At 35.1% G+C, this 18,727-nt stretch overlaps 1 protein-coding gene across 1 annotated transcript in view; it reads right to left on the bottom strand.

Annotated features, from left to right (window-relative positions):
• Positions 1–18,678, bottom strand: part of LOC138701770 (ras-related and estrogen-regulated growth inhibitor-like) — an 839,928-nt gene extending 821,250 nt beyond the window's left edge. Inside the window, exon 1 of the mRNA XM_069829017.1 lies at positions 17,660–18,678. The gene's annotated coding sequence lies outside the window, so the exon portion shown is untranslated. The remainder of the gene's footprint in view (positions 1–17,659) is intronic.
• Between the last annotated feature and the right edge of the window lie 49 nt (positions 18,679–18,727).

Raw genomic sequence — 18,727 nt, 5'->3', positions numbered from 1 at the left:
TAATCGCAGTTAATGCAGTACTGTCTTTAATATCATCTTTAAAATAAATCTCGTTCTATCGAAAATCGTTTGTCAATATACGAAAAACTCCTGATTAATACATTTTAATGCGAAACATTGTCAATGAGACATTACTGTGTAAAAACAAAATTGCATGACTTATTTGAGTAAAGATGATACTAGTAATATTTAGCCAAATTGTTCCAGTTCATTGGTTAGGGATGTGCTATATGGTAATACAACAGTATCGTCTTTCTTACAGTATGCACTGTTTTGTAGTTAATATAATAGGAACAGAAAATTCGTATTTAATTAATCTGCTGTAATCTCCTGTTTTTTTCGATGGTTTTCTCCTGATTTTCGTGAGTAGGTCGTGGCAACACTGGGACAACCATGTTCTCCACATAATAAAACATGAAAGACAAACCCATTTTCGTACTTATTTTGAACGTTTCATTGTCGAAAATAAAGTATAATGTAATTTTGTGACTGATTCAGTGATATTCGTAAAAAAAAATCGCGTTTAACGCAAAAAATTACCGTATTCACAAAAAGAAGGCGGGAAAAATAGGCTATAGAAATCCAGTCCCTTTGGAAGGATAAATCTTAACTTTCCTGCTAAGAACCGCTTTAGGGTCTCAGAATATGTAACACTGGAGACAGGGAGGACAGGACCTCTACAGTTGACGGTGCTGTTACCAGACAAATGCAAACATGGTGCTCTGAGGTCCTTATTCCAGTTCTGCTTCCTAACAAGGAGCGAGTTTGAGCCTAAGCAGCACCTACATCAACCTTAATTAGTTTCCGTCTTGAGTTGACAAATTTAATTACTTACTTACTGCAGTTTATTTCATCATAAATTTTTCCTGATTTCACTTGAGACTTGATAGATGTAGGTCCGGCTGCAGGAACCAGACGTTCAGCAATAGAGGTCACCGCTCTGCAATTGGAAGTCTAGGTTCGATTCTCAGAATTCTCCCTAAAATTCGCATCTTCAGCATTTGCGGCCATACAAGATGATTCAGCGCACACTTCTGCGAGTATAACAGTTGAGATAACATAATACAAATATTGTGATCCCGTGCTGCTATGCAGTTTTAACATTTGTAGTGACCAATTCTGGCTAACGATTTGTTTCTGAATGGGAATGTTTGTGTCAGTATTAGGACTGGATCTGCCTTCTCTCAAGCTGACTCATTGCCTCATGGTGGTGATATAACCCCAACGACACCCTCTACTTGTGAAATCAGTGCATAGTTAGTCACTCTGGGAGCAGACAGATCGAGAGGCCCACTTCTTTAATTCTTGAAACGGTGTTAATGAAGATAATTGTGGTGGTGATGGTTAGCTTAGTGGTGTTAGTCATGGTGATCGCGGTGATCGTGTGGTGTTGGTTGGTATTTTTATTGGGTTATTTTACGACGCTGTATCAACATCTAGGTTATTTAGCGTCTGAATGAAATGAAGGTGATAATGCCGGTGAAAGGAGTCCGGGGTCCAGCACCGAAAGTTACCCAGCATTAGCTCGTATTGGATTGAGGGAAAACCCCGGAAAAAACCTCAACCAGGTAACTTGCCCCGACCGGGATTCGAACCCGGGCCACCTGGTTTTGCGGCCAGACGCGCTGACCGTTACTCCACAGGTGTGGACTGATTGGTATTAATTATGTTATTGATGGTAATGAAGATAATTGTGGTGACGATGATAGTGGTCATATTAATGGTAGTATGCCTAATAGTAGTTAAACGGTGTTGTAATGTTGATACATGTGATGATGGGGAGGGAGGTTTTGTATGTCGTGGTATTGATGAGTATGATGATACTTGTGGCAATTGATGTGAAGGTGTTGATTATGATTATTAAAATGTTGGTAGTAGTATTGTTTCTAGTAGAGGAGAATGGATGATATGATTGCTATAGTGATTGTGAGGTTTATGATGATATGGTGATGATTATGTTGTTCATAGTGTTGATGATGACAATGGTGGTCATGGAGGTGATGGTTATGATGGTGGTCATGATGACGACGATGGTAGTGTGACGATGAAGACAGTGGTGATGTATATGATGATGGCGGTAATGGTGGTAGTGATAGGAGCAGTGATTATGATGATAGAGGTGGTCGTCATTATGATTTGTGGTGGTGTTTATGACGATGATTTGTGGTGGTGTTGATGATAGTAGTGATGGTGATGATGCCAGTGGTTATTATGAAGGTGGTGGTGAGCATGATGAATTGATGATGATGAAGATGATAGTAGTTATTATGGAGATAACAGTGGTGATGATGATGGTGGTAGTTATAGTAATGATTACTATTATGATTATGATGATAGTGGTGGTGATGAATGTGGTGATTTTAACATTGTTGATAATGAAGGTGGTGGTTATAATGGTGGTGGTGATTTTGATGATGATGATGATGATTATGATGATGATGATGATGATGATGACGACACTAGCGTTAGTAGTGACGGAAATGATTTTGGTAATCCCGATTATTATGTCATTGATTAGGTGTTTCTGATTGTGGTTATATAGTCCACACCTGTGGAGTAACGGTTAGCGCGTCTAGCAGCGAAACCAGGTGGTCCGGGTTCGATTCCCGGTCGAGGTAAGTTATCTGGTTGAGGTTTTTTCCGGGGTTTTCCCTCAACCCAATATGAGCAAATGCTGGGTAACTTTCGGTGCTGGACCCGGGCTCCTTTCACCGGCATTATCACCTTCATCTCATTTAGACGCTAAATAACCTAAGCTGTTGATAAAGCGTCGTAAAATAACCTACCAAAATAAAAAAAAATTGTGGTTATAGAGATGGGGATATAGTAGTGGTGATGATGAAGACGGTGGAGTTGTTGGTTATATGATTATGATAGTGATTTTACTGTTAGTAATAATGGAAGTAGTATTAATAATGATTATGATGATGGTGATTGTGATGGTGGTTTTGGTGTATGAGTGTTAAAGTTGGTTATGACCAGGGAAAGGATTTATATGTAAATACATATTTACTTATAAAGCTAATATAATTTATATTTTTCATTATCTTTATGTTTCACAATGTGTAGGGTTGAAAAATCCTACTTTTATTTTCCATATTTTTCCATATTTTAGAGTTTAGTACATATTTTCGTTAATTTCCATATATTTTCCATATTTCATATAAAACAGTCCATATTATATTAGGTTTAACAATAAAACAAAACAAAATTCCATTAACTTTTAAAAATACATTTCAACAATAGAGATTTAAACACATGTTCAGTAATCCCTTTAACATCAGAGTTATTTGAAAATTAGCAGTCCTATCAACAATGGGAAAGTAAGTTACAAAACTGTATTAATTTAATTTAAAATTTTTAACAGACTTCAGTTGTGCAGCTCAACAGTTAAATGCCAGTCAGAGTACACATAGGTTCAGTTTTGTAAATCATACTATAAAGACGGTAAATATGCCAAAAGTACGTCATTCAGTCAATTTAAAATCAAAACTAACAAGTTACATTTCAGAATTTAAAGAAGATGGTTTATCAACTGACAATAAAATATTATTTTGTAATTTGTGTCAGTGTGCAGTATCATCTACACAAAAGTTCCTGGTGCAACAACACATTACAACTAGTAAACATCAGGCCAACAAACAACTAAATTCCAAGCAGAGACAATTGTTTTTAACACAACCAACAACATCGAATGTAAGATCTGAGTTTAACATCGACCTGTGCCGTTCTCTCATCTCTGCTGATATTCCTCTCTACAAACTAAAGAATAAGGTCTTCAGGGAATTCCTTGAAAAATATACTCAACATACAATCCCGGATGAGTCAACACTTAGGAAGACGTATGCTCCATCCATCTACGATGAGACAATACAGAAGATAAGAGATGAAATTAAAGATAGTTCAATTTGGGTTTCCATTGATGAGACTCCCGACAAAGAAGGTAGACTTGTTGGTAATGTAGTTATCGGTTTGTTAAGTGAACAATATTCTGAACGAATTCTTTTACATTGTGATGTTCTAGAAAAGTGCAATAACAAAACTATAGTTAAACTGTTCAACGAAGCTATGGGTATCCTGTGGCCAAAGGGTATTATGTACGATAATGTGTTATTCTTTATTAGCGATGCTGCCCCTTATATGGTCAAAGCTGGACAAGCATTATCTGTTGTATATCCTAAATTGACTCATTTTACTTGTGTGGCGCATGCATTTCATCGTGTGGCAGAAGTGGTCAGAGACAATTTCCCTAAAGTAGATTTGTTGATTTCATCAGTGAAAAAAGTATTTCTCAAAGCTCCCAGTAGAGTTAACGTGTTGAAAGAAATGTACCCTGAAATTCCATTGCCACCAAAGCCAATTTTAACTAGATGGGGTACATGGCTAGAAGCAGTTGAATATTATGCCGAACATATAGACTCTATTAACAATGTTCTCCTTGCATTGGACTCTGAAGATGCAGTCTCAATTGATACTGCGAAAACAGTTACCTGTGACATAAGTGTGAAGAATGACTTAGCTCACATTCAGCATACATTTTCATGCATCATAAAAACGCTCAAAAGTCTCCAAAATAGGCACCTTTCACTATCTGAAAGTTTTGAAATTATAAATAGTACTGTGGAACAACTGAATCGTGGTAGAGGTAAAGTTGCAGATGCAGTAAGAGCTAAGGTGGACACTGTACTTTCAAAAAACCCTGGATATGAAGAACTACAAAAGGTTGTTGCTGTGATGAGTGGTGAATCAACAGTGAAGATTAACTTGGACTTATCCCCAGCAGACATTGTGAAATTGAATTATGTACCAGTTACTTCTTGTGACGTCGAACGCTCTTTTAGTCAGTATAAATCTATCCTCAGAGACAATAGAAGAAGATTCACTTTTCAGCACTTGAAAGAAATGTTTGTAACCTATTGTTATGGTAACAGACAATAAAAATTGTGTTTTGTTGAAACTACATTGGAAGATAAGGTACGTCCATTATATTTTTTGTTTAGTTTGATTAAAATGTACCAATATTTAACGTACATAGTCATTTTTTTATAATTTTAAGTCCATATTTAATTCCATATTTTGGTAAAAATCCATATTTAATTCCATATTTTGGTAAAAATAACTACATATATATTTACATATTTCATATATTTTTAGTCCATATAAATCCGTTCCCTGGTTATGACTGTGATATGATGATAAATATTCGAATATTGTGACAGAGATACAGATTTATGTTTCATGTTCTGTAGAGCTTAGATTCAATACTATGTCAGAAATTTTTTAGATTTCTTTTAGTAGGACATGCCATGCAATTTAGTACCTACCTCAAAGTGTAAAGCGCATCTCCGTGATGGAGGAAAAATAACTGAACTTTCTCCTGTTTACTGTGCAGCATTACTTAGAATAGGAAGAACTCTACCTAGCACGCTGGAAGGAATTGAATGCTTAGCGTCATGCTTCTATCCCTTTATCCCCAGCTTCTTTCGGGTGACAGAAGCCGACGGACAGTTTCGAACGTATGACAAAGAAAATGAATTTTCTTCTGTCTAGAATCATACTCCCAATGCATAGCCTACAGTTGTATAGGTTGATTTAACCTGGTTTCTGTAAACGGGAAGAGAGATGAGTATACCTGAAGCATGATATTTTAGAGTATTCTTTGCTGTACCGCGCAGTAATTGGAAGTATAGATCATTCTTTATCTCATGAAACCAAACGCTTGCGTGCGCCATAGCATATAGTAAGAACCTTATGGTGAGAGTAAGTGAGCTCCCTAGCTACAAGTACTAGAAGCGTAGCGAGGGAGGGAAGCTTCTCAGTCCACTTTCTTCTTCCCCTAACGTGCAGGTAAGTTTCACGAGATAATCAATGGCCTATAGTGATTATTAAACTATTAAATATATTGCTTAAATTACAGGCAAATTTGTTACTATGGTTGAAGCTGATCACCAAAAAATTCCAAATCATGAGAAATACCAATTATAAAATGTATTTTCTAAATCTATATTGAACTTCAGTGGATATAAACTGAGTGGTTTTCTCACATGACAGAATACATAGTGTTGTACTTCCGGTATGGGGAAGTGAAATAATGAAATGGCATTAAAAATTTTGTAAACAATAGGAGTTTTTCCTTTCTTTTATTATTTGAATTGCTTTCCCCACATAATGTTTTCTAATTGCTCCTTTTTTCTTTTTCCTTTTTGCTTTAATAACTCACATTATTGTCTCCCACTGATTCATCCTACCATCCTTTCTTGTGTCTTTTCTCTCCCTCGTCCTTTATTAATTACATTCTTCTCTTCTAGTCTTCCTTTTTTACTTCGTTCTTTAATTTCTTCCCCTTCATTCTCTAGTTCTAATTTTCTTTCTGTTTTTTTCCTTCCTTTTGTTCTTTATTTCTTTCCTTCACTTCCCATTTTCTTGCTTTCTTTCTTTATCCATTATATTCTCATATTTTTTCTTTCTTTTGTTCCTCCTTATTTTTTTATTTCGTTTTTTATAACTCTTTCCTCCTTTTCTTATTTTGTTTCTTTTGTTTTTTTCCTTTATTTACTTTTCACTTTTCTTCTTTCGTTCTTTGTTTCTTTCTTTCCTTCCCTTCGTTCTTTTTCCTTTCTTTTCTTCTCTTCACATTTTCTTCTTTATTCCTTTCCTTCTCTTCTTATTTCATTTCTTTCGTGCTTTATTCCTTTCTTTCTCTTCTTACTTTCTTTCTTTCGTTCTTTATTCCGTTGTTCCCTTCTCTTCTTATTTTCTTTGTTTCGTCCTTTGCTTCTATCTTTTGTTTTTCCTTTATTTTCTTTTCTTTCGTTCTTTGTTTCTTTCTTTCCTTTACGTCATATTTTCTTCCTTTCCTTCTTTTTCCTTTCTTCCCTTCTCTTCTTATTTTCTTTGTTTCGTCCCTTGTTTCTATCTTTTGTTTTTTCCTTTATTTTCTTTTCTATCGTTCTTTGTTCCTTTCTTTCCTTCACTTCATATTTAGTTCCTTTCTTCCTTTTTTCCTTTCTTTCCTTCTCTTTATATTTTCTTCCCTTTTCTTTTCTTTCCTTCTCTTTATATTTTCTTCTTTATTCTTTTCCTTCTCTTCTTATTTCCTTCCTTTCGTACCTTATTCCTTTCTTTGTTTCGTTCTTTATTCCTTGCTTCCCTTCTCTTCTTATTTTCTTCGTTTCATTCTTTATTTCTATCTTTCTTGTTTCTTTTCTTTCTCTCTCTTTTTATTTTCTTTCTTTCTTGCTTGCTTTGCTTCTATGTTTCGTTCTCTTATTTTCTCTCTTTCGTTTTGTATTTCTTTCTTTCGTTCTTTATTCCTTTATTCCCTTCTTTCCTTTATTTTTTCGCTCTTCACCCCTTCCTTTTCGTCTCTTTTATTTTCTTTTCTTCGTTCTTTGTTTCTTTCTTCCCTTCTCTTCATTTTTTCGTTCTTTATAATTTTCATTTGTTCCTTTTTCTTTCTTTCTTTGTTTCTTTCTTTCCTTCTCTTCTTATTTTCTTTCGTTCCTTGTTCCTTCCTTCTCATCTCTTTACCTTTCTCCTCTTTCTCATTTTTCTTTTCCGATTTCTTCTCTCTTTATGGTTTTTCTTCTCCGTCTCTCTCCCGTTCTTGCTTTCTTTAGTCTCTCGCTTTCTCGTTCTTTATTATTTTTCTTCCATTCTTAAACTTTCCTTCTTTCTTCCTTCTTTTTTGTTTCCATTCTTAAACTTTCCTTCTTTCTTCCTTCTTTTTTGTTTCCTGTATTCCTTCTTTCCTCTCTTTGTTTCTTTTTATCTTCATCCATTTCCTTCTTTGCGAATACTTTGAATCCCATATTCTATAACAGCTTATTTTGTTCTGCATTCAGTCTGGTTTCGATTAAAACCATTTGTTTATCGTTAGCGTGTGAAACAGTTCTTCATCTGCGATTTAGTATGTGCTTTAAATGTGTGCTATTTACACTTTCTACAATGCAAATTACTTAAGTGAGAGTAAAGGTTATTTGTAGCATGAACAAGGGATGTGAGCTAGCATAATGAATAAGTCAAGGACTTGTTAAGAAAGTTCAGACTCATTTTCTCCCTCATTGAATTTTTCTCGAGCTCTTTGTTTTCGTTGAAGTCATCTTAATATCCCGGTTTTGTTTGCAGATCACGTACAGGAAAAGTAAGGAAGAGAGAATCACCTGTTTTGACACTGTAGGGCTTCATGTGTTTAATATTCTCTAATGTGTAAATAATCTCGTGTTAAGATAAATTATTTATTCAGCGTCCCATTTAAAACATACAGTCTATGTTCAGAATAATGAGACGATGATATAGCGGTAATGAAGGGGATTAGAGTAATAACAGAAGAAAGCGGATGTACTAAATTTCCCAAAATTCAAGGATGCACTTTATTCGGCTGCTGGTATCTTGATCTTCAGATTATGAGCTATAAATTCACTAGAGCCGCGGTTCGAATTCCAAATCACGAAGAACAGAATCCACTTAAGCCTAGGTTCGAGTTTCGATGATTATGAGAGATGGCGCTGCAGTCACGATCAAGACGGGACTCAGAATTACAACTGAGAATGCTGTGTTAATGTCTAGAGACAGGCTCTTCCCCCTTTCTGCCCCTTAAACAGAGGAGGGCACGCAGGCTAGCACCGTAGCCCCCGATGTTTATTGTGTCTTACCATTTGTTTTCTGTGGCGATGTTTGAATTCGTTTTTTATTTATTTATTTATTTATTTATTTATTTATTTATTTATTTATTTATTTATTTATTTATTTTTACATTGGGGAATTTAATTTAAGTGAATTTATTATGGCAGGCAGAGTAACTATCTCATGCCCCCATGTTTATATTGCTACCAATGTACTTCGTTAGAACCAGGTACCCAGCTTCGAAGCCGTTAGCCCTGTGAACTTACAGTATGTTTATTTTCCCTGTAACTTCACAGGGTTAACGGCTTCGAAGCTGGGTACCTGGTTCGAATTCCAATGGTCGTTTTCTCAGTTATGTTGTGCCATCTGTCGTTTGCTATTTAAAATGCAAGGTACGGTGAAGTCCCGCTAGAGCACCCTTTCACGTCCCCCCCCCCCCATGAACGTACACTGACGTTCAAAGATATCTGTTCGATAATAATTTGTTCATGTAATTGTTGCTTCGTTAGTTATTACTTCTATGTATAGATGGCGAAGGTAAGAGTCAGTGTCGCCAATAGTACATAAATAAACCCGCATTATAAAATTCAAAATTTCATCCTCCTCCAATGATTGTAGAAAGACAAGCGGGAAAACGCTGATACTGTCAAATATGAGAATAATTTATACTTAATCTACATCAACATTTTCCCTAATTTTTTATCCGTCACAATAATAGGGTCAGCTATTGAAAATTAGCGGAACTATTTCAAAGTTCGTCAATTTTTTATATCTTTGATCCTGACTTTTCCCGTGGTTAGAAAGTTCGCTTACATGAACAGAAAATTGAAGGTTAGATACCTTTTGAACGTCAGTGTACTACGGCTCCTCAGACTGATGCCATCTGTACGCCAGTCACCAGTTTGGACAAATAATAATAATAATAATAATAATAATAATAATAATAGGCCTAATAATAATAACAATAATTATTATTATTTTTTTATTATTATTATTATTTTATTATTTATTATTATTATTTTATTTTTTTTATCTTATTATTATTATTTTATTATTAATATAATTCCATTCTTTTATATGTCTCCATTCTTAATTTATATGATTCCATTCTTTCATTTGCAATTATCATTTTATTTATTTACCATTATTTTAATTATTCCATTGTACTTTTATTATAATTTATATCATTGCTGTCCACACCTGTGGAGTAACGCCCAGCGTGTCTGGCCGCGAAACCAGGTGGCCCGCGTTCGAATCCCGGTCGGGGTAAGTTACCTGGTTGAGGTTTTTTCCGGGGTTTTCCCTCAACTCAAATACGAGCAAATGCTGGGTAACTTTCGGTGCTGGACCCTGGACTCATTTCATCGGCATTATCACCTTCATATCATTCAGACGCTAAATAACCTAGATGTTGATAAAGCGTCGTAAAATAACCCAATTAAAAAATATATATCATTGCTAATGTTTTTGTTATATTGTCTTTGTGCTAAACTGCATTTGGCCACTGGCTGTTGTACAGCACACTAAATATAAGTAAATAAATTAATGTTATTATTATTATTATTATTATTATTATTATTATTATTATTATTATTATTGAGATGTGGAGTGACGGTGAAATGATGGAAAAAGACGGGAGAACCTCGAGAAAAACCTGAGAAAACTTGGTTTTGTTCACCATAAATACGCCTCCGTCATCGTCGGGATTTGAAACCGGGAACGTAGTCTTCGCGTGCCTGTGATTTGCCAACTGAGCTACCAAGACCCCCACCCCTCTTTTACGTGTTCTATTAAGTTATCCTATTTACTCCTTTCGACAATTTCACTCCAAAATTACTTAAGTTCCTTGAGTAGGATGTCAAATCTCTGAGTGAAACAAGTGTCCAGAAGGCTTACAGTTCACATAGGTATTAGCCGCATTAGTGGCTGAAGTTTGCTTACGATGACTGCGGACCCGATTTCAAATCTTGAATTTGTGGTGGACAAAATCAATCATCTGAGGGCTTTTCTTGGGTTTCACCCGTTTTCCCCCGTTTTTCAGTCCACCAATACTATGCACAACTGCCCTTTCATTATTAACTTCTTCTCAAAAAACAGGACACCACTTATGTTTACGTGAAGCCGAATCATTTGTCCGTCATGGTTGGTTTTCCTCGCGGTTTGTCCAAATATTGTTAGATGGCAGTGGCTGTGAATTCTAGACGACTCATAGATATGCATAAGAGAGGCATGGTACCTCCAGGCTCTTCCATTTCTGACGGGGACATTTCGGCAAAGCACATTATAACATGTATTCAATGCCTGAAGAGGAATGCAAGGTAGTGCCAGCTTAGTCGAGCAACACCATCGAAACGCAACTCATTCCATCACGGGTATCGAAAAGTCTACTTGGGCTGAAGTGCTCAGCCCTCCCGATAAGCATCTCTATATCGACGTTTCACATCAATTCCGTCAATTCCGAAACTCCATGCAAAAATTCGCGATCAATCTGTCATCAATCTCCTTCCTGTCAATGTAAATTTCATTGTCAAGGACATTACGAAAGTCCCTGGCATGTAAAATCAGTGCTCTGCTTTTGCAGACATCGGAAAAGGAACGACGAATACGTACTGCCTCGCTACTTCCTCAACTAAAACGAAACAAGGAGGAGCAAGAAACTGAGAATCTGGTTTAAACATGTTCCAGTCTGCATTGTTAGTTCTTCTGAAACAATTTTCTATTTAATCATATGTTCTAATAAAATACTTTATTAAATCAGTTAAGCTCGCCGGTTTTTTCTTAATTCTTACAAACCCATTATGTTTCTTTACCAACAATTAAGTTGAGTAAAAGATTAACGAGTCCTCTGTTATGACACAAGTGCTAACGTTTGGTGTTCGAATCCTGACAGAGCAGTGGAGTTTCACTAAACTCCTATGCCGAATATTTGTTCTTTATTTTGTGTGTGTCTATTGTTATCACTAGGGAGCGGATTTTTATGTGCTAAAAATTTAAATATATTTATTTTTATGTGCTAAAAAGCACGAAAATATTTGCTAAAAATAAAAAATACATGTTTTTAAATATGACAAAAATGCCTTAGCTTGAAAAAAAATGTTACTAGTTGGCCGAGAATTGCAGTGAACAACAAAGGCCATCTCCAAATTCTGCATCACAAATACATGCCGATTATCTCTGAACAACGACTTATACTGTGAAAACGATCTTTCCACATCACAGGACGTCAGACGTGCATATTCAAAGAGAGGAATGTCACAAACACAAACACCGTCAATTTCACCTACAGGCACACCCTCCAATACTTGAGCAACTTTACATATTTTTTTTATATCCACTGTTTTTCCCAAACACATTCTGGAATTTGTCCCTTAGTAATTGTGCCTCTGAACCTGGTAGCGAGTCTAGTTTAATTTGCACGGCACGCACCTCCCTGTTTCAGACAACAGGTTTTTGGATGTTTCGAGTTTTTTTATGGTTTCACACAAAAAGCTTAAATTTGCTAATAGGAAAGCCAAATCGTTTCTTAAATAACCATCTTTCAGTATATCTTGAAGGATATACTGACGAAGCCCGATAACAGGGAATCACAACAAGATCTATATCCTTACTTGATAGACATGAGCGAGAGGCGAGAGATTTGTTTAAATTAAATAATGTTCATACCCGAGCTCTTATCTGTTGTGCTTCACAAACAAAGCGTGGAATGAAATCATCTTCAGCAACAATAAACATTCCTAATTATATGTTACAAGATCTCTCCTCCTTGTCCATGTTAATTTATTCTCTAATAATAACACTGATATGCTGCCTAGCAGCTCTCAGAACTTGAGGCGATACTATACGAAAATGGATCACGAATACACCACACAGCGCTTAGAAACACGAAGCAACCAGGAATTCTTAAAAAAAAAAAAAAAAAGATAACGTACTTCTGAGTGATATACTCGTAATTGATTTAGTTTTAAAATATTTCAAAGTTCTTGTAAAAAAATTATTTAATTAAAAAAACTCCAAGATTTATGTGTTTACTCGTATAATAGATTTCCTGAAAATATGTATTTACATAATTTTTTTGTGAAAATATGTGTTTTTATGTGAAATAAAATTTGGGTTTTAAACTTGAAACTTCATGTTCGGAATTTTTAACTTTGTTAATTATGTTTTATCACACACAAAAAGAATATTTAATTACATAGGAATCCGCTCCTTAGTTATCAACTTATCACAACACAACCAGGAAGTTACGCTGCTTATGGATTTTTTTTTTTTACCAGTTCTCAATCGCAACCAACAAGCATGTTCAACAGCAAAAATTATTAAATTACCCGGTATTGTAGAGTATGATGATGATGATGATGATGATACTTCATCATCATCTGACTGAAAATGCAATATATTATCGCAGAAAAGAATCCTATGGCTTGTTAACTCCACCTAGTCCCCTCCACTGTTTTATTCTCCCTCCCCGGGGGAAACAACCTGAAATCATCACTGAGTAGGTGGGAGAGAAACTACAACGTCTCAGACAGTCTGAGCTGTTAGTGTAGGAAGAAACAGTATCATTTGAGTTACAGCAAATAAATATAACGTAATAATAATAATAATAATAATAAAATTGTAACAAAAGCTTCTAAAGTTACAGATTTACAATACTTAGCTTACTTAATTTTCTGTATGTTTCTGTCATTTTCATTCTTTATTTCTTTAGTAGTGGTCATTCTCGTTTCTCTCTCTAGTTCTCTCTCCCTCTCTCTCTCTTTCTCTCTCTCTATTCTCCCATTTCTTTCCCCTTCTTTCTTTTCTCTCTCCCTTTCTGTTTGTAATTTTCTGTTAAATATGTAGCTAGTGTAATTGGAGCTTTTGCTCTGTTGTAACAGAGAGTCCAAATAAATGAATGAATTAATTAATTAATCAATTAATTAATTAATTAATACTAAGGAAACTGTGAAGAATGTGTAAAATCACCCAAGATAAAGAGGTACGTGTAAATATTAGAGGTAGTGCATTGTTTATACGTATTAAACATTTCTTGTGTAAAGAATATCTGTATTATACAGAATCAAATTAATGTAGTTATTTTCTTCATGTATATATATTATCTGTAAACAACAAATCTGATAAATAGCCAAGTCACTTTCTTCAAATAGTGTCAGTACTTATGATAATTTAATTTACGTAAAACCAAATTTTAATTAATGCATGTTACCCACTGTATGCTGAGCTACACAACGAAACGATCATATTTTGTTTCACTCTTAAACATGTTTATTGTCGGTAATTATATTCAGTTATAAATATTCTGCACGAAAAGAGTCAAAAAGTTATATTTTCAAATGTGAAATAACGCCGAATTTATACTTATTTTTAGTGGGTTATTTTAGGATGCTTTATTAACTGCTATGGTTATCTAGTGTCGGAATGAGATCAAGGTTATAATGCCAGCGAAATAGGGTTGCCAACTTTGTTTGAAGAAAATACGAGAGATTTAGAAATCGATAAAATTCCACATAGAAAATTGGCAAATTATTCAGTTCAGTTACTAAAAAGGAACTTTATTCTACACTTTGATAGCTAGGCTTAAATTAAGAGTATTTTGAAACAGATTTTGTCTTACGTAATAGTTAGTCATTTGCAGTTTGCAGCTCTGATTTGATTACATGTGTCGTACTCTTGTTTCGAACATCTGTCCAATTATTGTTCATGAGGTAAAATATCATCTTTGTATGAGCATTACTACTTAGTATGCATAGAACGCCGGATGGTCTATGGCGAGTCCTCGGCCTCACTTCATTTCACCCCCTTTGGTCTGATTACCTGGTTGGGTTTTTTCCGAGGTTTTCCCCAACCATAAGGCAAATGCCAGGTAATCTTTTGGCGAATCCTCGGGCCTCACCTCATCTCACTACATCTCGCCAAAATATTGTGAAAATTTGTAGAAAATTACAAAATTTTAAAACTGTAAAAATTGTAAAATATTGTAAAAATTGTAATTGTAATTGTAATATTGTAAAATGTTCACTTGTTCCACATCTTAAAGCGTCATTGCTAATGAAAGATGTATGGAATATAATAAATGAAATGAAAAATGAAAAAAAGAACAAAACTAGACTAGCCAGTTTTCCAAAATTACAGTATAATATTAATATTGTTTGATTTTAAACAGGTGAGCACTGAAAGCCATTTCCGGCAAGCATTACCTTCCGAAAAGACTGCACATTTTAGTGCATCTATTGAACAACAAAATTCATCATATAAACAATCATCATTCACGGTAAAATCACATTTTTAGAATAATGAGTTTTACATTGCAAAAATATGGGAGAAAAATGCTCGAAGAGAAGAAAAATACGGAAGCCGGAAGATTTAAAAATTAAGGGAAATACGAGAGATCCCGGGATTTACGGGAAGGATGGCAACCCTACAGCGAAATAACTCCAGGGTCAAGCGCTGAAAGTTACCCTGCATTTCGTCGTTGTTCCTGCAATAACTTCTATGTGCAAAATATAAAATTTTTCAGTAGGAACAAAAAAAAAACATTTATTCATCCTATGGCAGCCGTACATAGACTGTGAATTCTTACATTTTCGAAACAAAGAAATATATTTACATATAGGAGATTTTATTATTTGCTGTATCACTATTTAAGTTATTTAATAAAGCAAAAATCTGAAAAGGGATAAATATGTCACATAGGAGTTATTGCCGGAACAACGACGATTTGCTCTTAATGGGTTTAGGGAAAACCCCGGAAAAAACCTCAACCAGATAACTTGTCCCAACCAGAATTTGAACTCGGGCCCTCTCGTTTCACGATTAAGCATGCTAACCGTTATTCCACAGCAGTGGACTTACGTTCATTATGCGAAATAACATCGAAATTAACCAGAATTTTATACCGAAATTTAAGATGTTTATTCACCCTTACGTGTAACTATTTAAGCCTTTGAATTACTGTTAATAAAGCTTTCTTTTCTCTATTGAGATTCTGGCTGATATTTAGATCTATTATCAGGCAGTACATCTCACTTGACGATATGTGTCGGAGAAAGAACATTGTTTGTATGTATCTGAAATCTGATTAGTGTAATATGTAGCTAGTCGGCGATGTATGCAATGGGGGGAAAGGAACTGGCCACCCTACCCTATTATCCCCTGGCCTAGTTGCCTCATAAGTGGTGTCTGCTTGATATCACTTGCAAGGTTCAGACCTGTCTTCGGAAAGTTGATTAAACAACAACAAAGTTTTCTTATCGCTGTTAATGAAGCTAAGATGTCTAGTTGAAAATCATGCTAAAATATCGTCGTTGTTCCTGCAATAACTCTATGTGCAAAATATAAAATGTTTCAGTAGGAAAAAAAACGCAATTATTCATCCTATGTCAGCCGTACATAGGAGGGTGTGAATTCTTAAATTTTCGAAACGAAGAAATATAAATAATTTTTCCCTCGAAATTATTCAAATGAACTTCACAGGGAGTTATACCTGAAAGCTTGATTTGCATAATATACGACACTGTTCGTTAACAGAAAACCAGAATTTAAGTCACACAGAGTTAGTGTGCACTCAATGTTGGTAGCTTGACGGTTGTCAGCCCACTTTGAGGACTGTGGATATAGAGGGAAAAAATTGGATCGGTGTCTGGTAGAGTTCCCGGGTAGCTTAGTTGGTAGAGCGTTGGTACGTTTAACCAAAGGTCCCGGGTTCGATACCCGGCCCCGGAACAATTTTTCCCTCGAAATTATTCAAATCAACTTCACAGGGAATTATACCTGAAAGCTTGATTTACATATAGGAGATTTTATTATTTACTAAGGTTACTAAGGTTAAATCCAGAGAAATCGCAAGCAATCGTAATGGGGCATAATCGTCTACGAAGCACTCTTGATAGCAGTACTATACCACATATAATATTGAATGGGATTATTGTTAAATACAGTGAAGCCGTTAAAAATCTTGGCATTTTTATGGATAGCGATCTAAATTGGAATACTCAAGTAACACACATTTGCAAAAAAATATTTTCTCAACTTCACTCCTTGTTTCATATGAAAGAATTTCTACCACTTAGTCTAAAAAAGAATCTTATTCAGACGCTTGTAATGCCCCATTTTGATTATTGCGATTCCTTGCTAACTAATGTAAGTTCACGCTTAGCTGAGAGACTACAACGTGTTCATAATGTGTGCATACGATTCATCTGCAATACTCGTAAATTTGACCATATAACACCTTCCCTCCAGTTACTTTCATGGGTGCGTCTGAAGGAACGAAGAACAATACATTCACTGTCTCTTCTGTTTAGAATCATGCATACTTCTACTCCGAAATATCTGTTATCGCGCTTTCAATTTCTTACAACTCTTCGAAACCGAGATCAAGCACTTCTTTCTATCCCTCATCATAGAACGTCTTTATACTCATCTTCCTATACTGTAGAAATACCTCGCCTCTGGAATTCGTTACCTAATGATGTCAGGGACTGCCGGACTTTATCACAATTCAAAATTAAATTGGAAAATTTTGTCTTAGTTAATGTTTTTTAGGTATTGCTAGAAGTATTGATTTGTGTTTTTTTTTCTTTTTCTTTTTTAACCAAGATTAAAATTGCAAGTTTCTTGTTTATGTTAGTTAATTAGTTAGGATGGAATTAATTATGATACTTAATCACTCATTTAAAGTTTGTGTGACTGCAACCTGTATATTTTTGTGTGGCTTTACTTTGTTTATAGTGTTTTTTTTCTCTCTCTTTATTTCTTGAGTAGCTTTACTTTGTATATTATAGTGTATTTTTTTCTGCTTATTTCTATTATTGTATTTGTATTCCTGGTGTTGTGGAAGAGAAGGCCTGATGGCCTTAACTACACCAGAATAAATAAATAAATAAATAAATAAATAAATAAATAAATAAATATCACTATTTAAGTTATTTAATAGAGCAAAAATTTGAAAATCGATAAATATATCACATAGGAGTTATTGCTTGCGCAACGACTATATATATTTATTTTTCGCGGCAAATTCAAATTTACTTACCACTAGTTTGATGGACGACAGATGAGAGAAATCACAGCTGTAGCGCCGTTTAACGTGAACACAATTTAAAACACACCACACTCACTCATAACACACTCCACTAAAAAAAGACGCTGTTACACAGAGTGATCGTGAGAAATCTGTTATCTTCACTTGAGACGTTATGAATGGGCACAGAGATGATTAATTAGGGCATAACGAAAGCAATTTCGTATAAATGACTCGATACTTTCCTTATGGCATAAAAAAGTAATAGTATTGGGCGATGGAGGAACCAGAAGAGTGGGAAGGGTTAGTTACTGCGAATTAATATTCGAGCCTCGTCTGTCTCTTAGCCACAAACTGTCTTTTTCTTCAATTTTCAGTTGTGAGATTGATCGCTAGTGTACCGTTAATCCTCTATCAAAGAAACATGTTCAGTTTTAATTGACGATCCTCTTCTTTTAATGTGCACTTAGATCTTTTTGTGATAAAACCTATTATTAATATGAACCATGTAACGATTGTAAATTTCTGTTTTCACTTGTGTACAATTACAGTCTGCTGATTTAATTGCAATTCAATGTTACTTTTATTTTTTATTTCTTTTTTAAAGTAATTAAGCCAGTAAAAAACCCCTGTACCGGTTTTGCAAGCGACTTAAAATTAATATTTTAACGCTGTTCTGTCGTGGGTAAGAAATTTAAAGTGACAACTCAGACATCAAGAATTTAATCAGACATTCACGAAAAACAAAACTAAATTCGACAACAGAAATAACGTATATTTTTCAATGAAGTGGATTAAGACACTTCCTAATCAGATCCGTAAAATATACCAGCTCGTAAACACACTTTTGTCACAAGAGAGCTATAAATTTCAACTTTAAACCGACGCACTGCCTTCTTGTTTCTCACGACTGACGCACGTGACAACACCGCGCGAGATACACGTGGAATGAACGGCAAGTGTGTTGTCGACCTAGGAGCTCTTGAGGACTCCCACACTCCACGAGCGCTGACCGAAGACTGGCTGTACTCCTGCGCTCACCCAGGTTTTTACCATAGGCAGCCAGTTCTACGACTGCGG

This window comes from Periplaneta americana, chromosome 6 (assembly GCF_040183065.1).
Source record: "Periplaneta americana isolate PAMFEO1 chromosome 6, P.americana_PAMFEO1_priV1, whole genome shotgun sequence".
NCBI lineage: Eukaryota > Metazoa > Arthropoda > Insecta > Blattodea > Blattidae > Periplaneta > Periplaneta americana.
The sequence above is the reverse complement of the archived record's forward strand: the minus strand, read 5'-3'. Positions and strand labels throughout refer to the sequence as shown.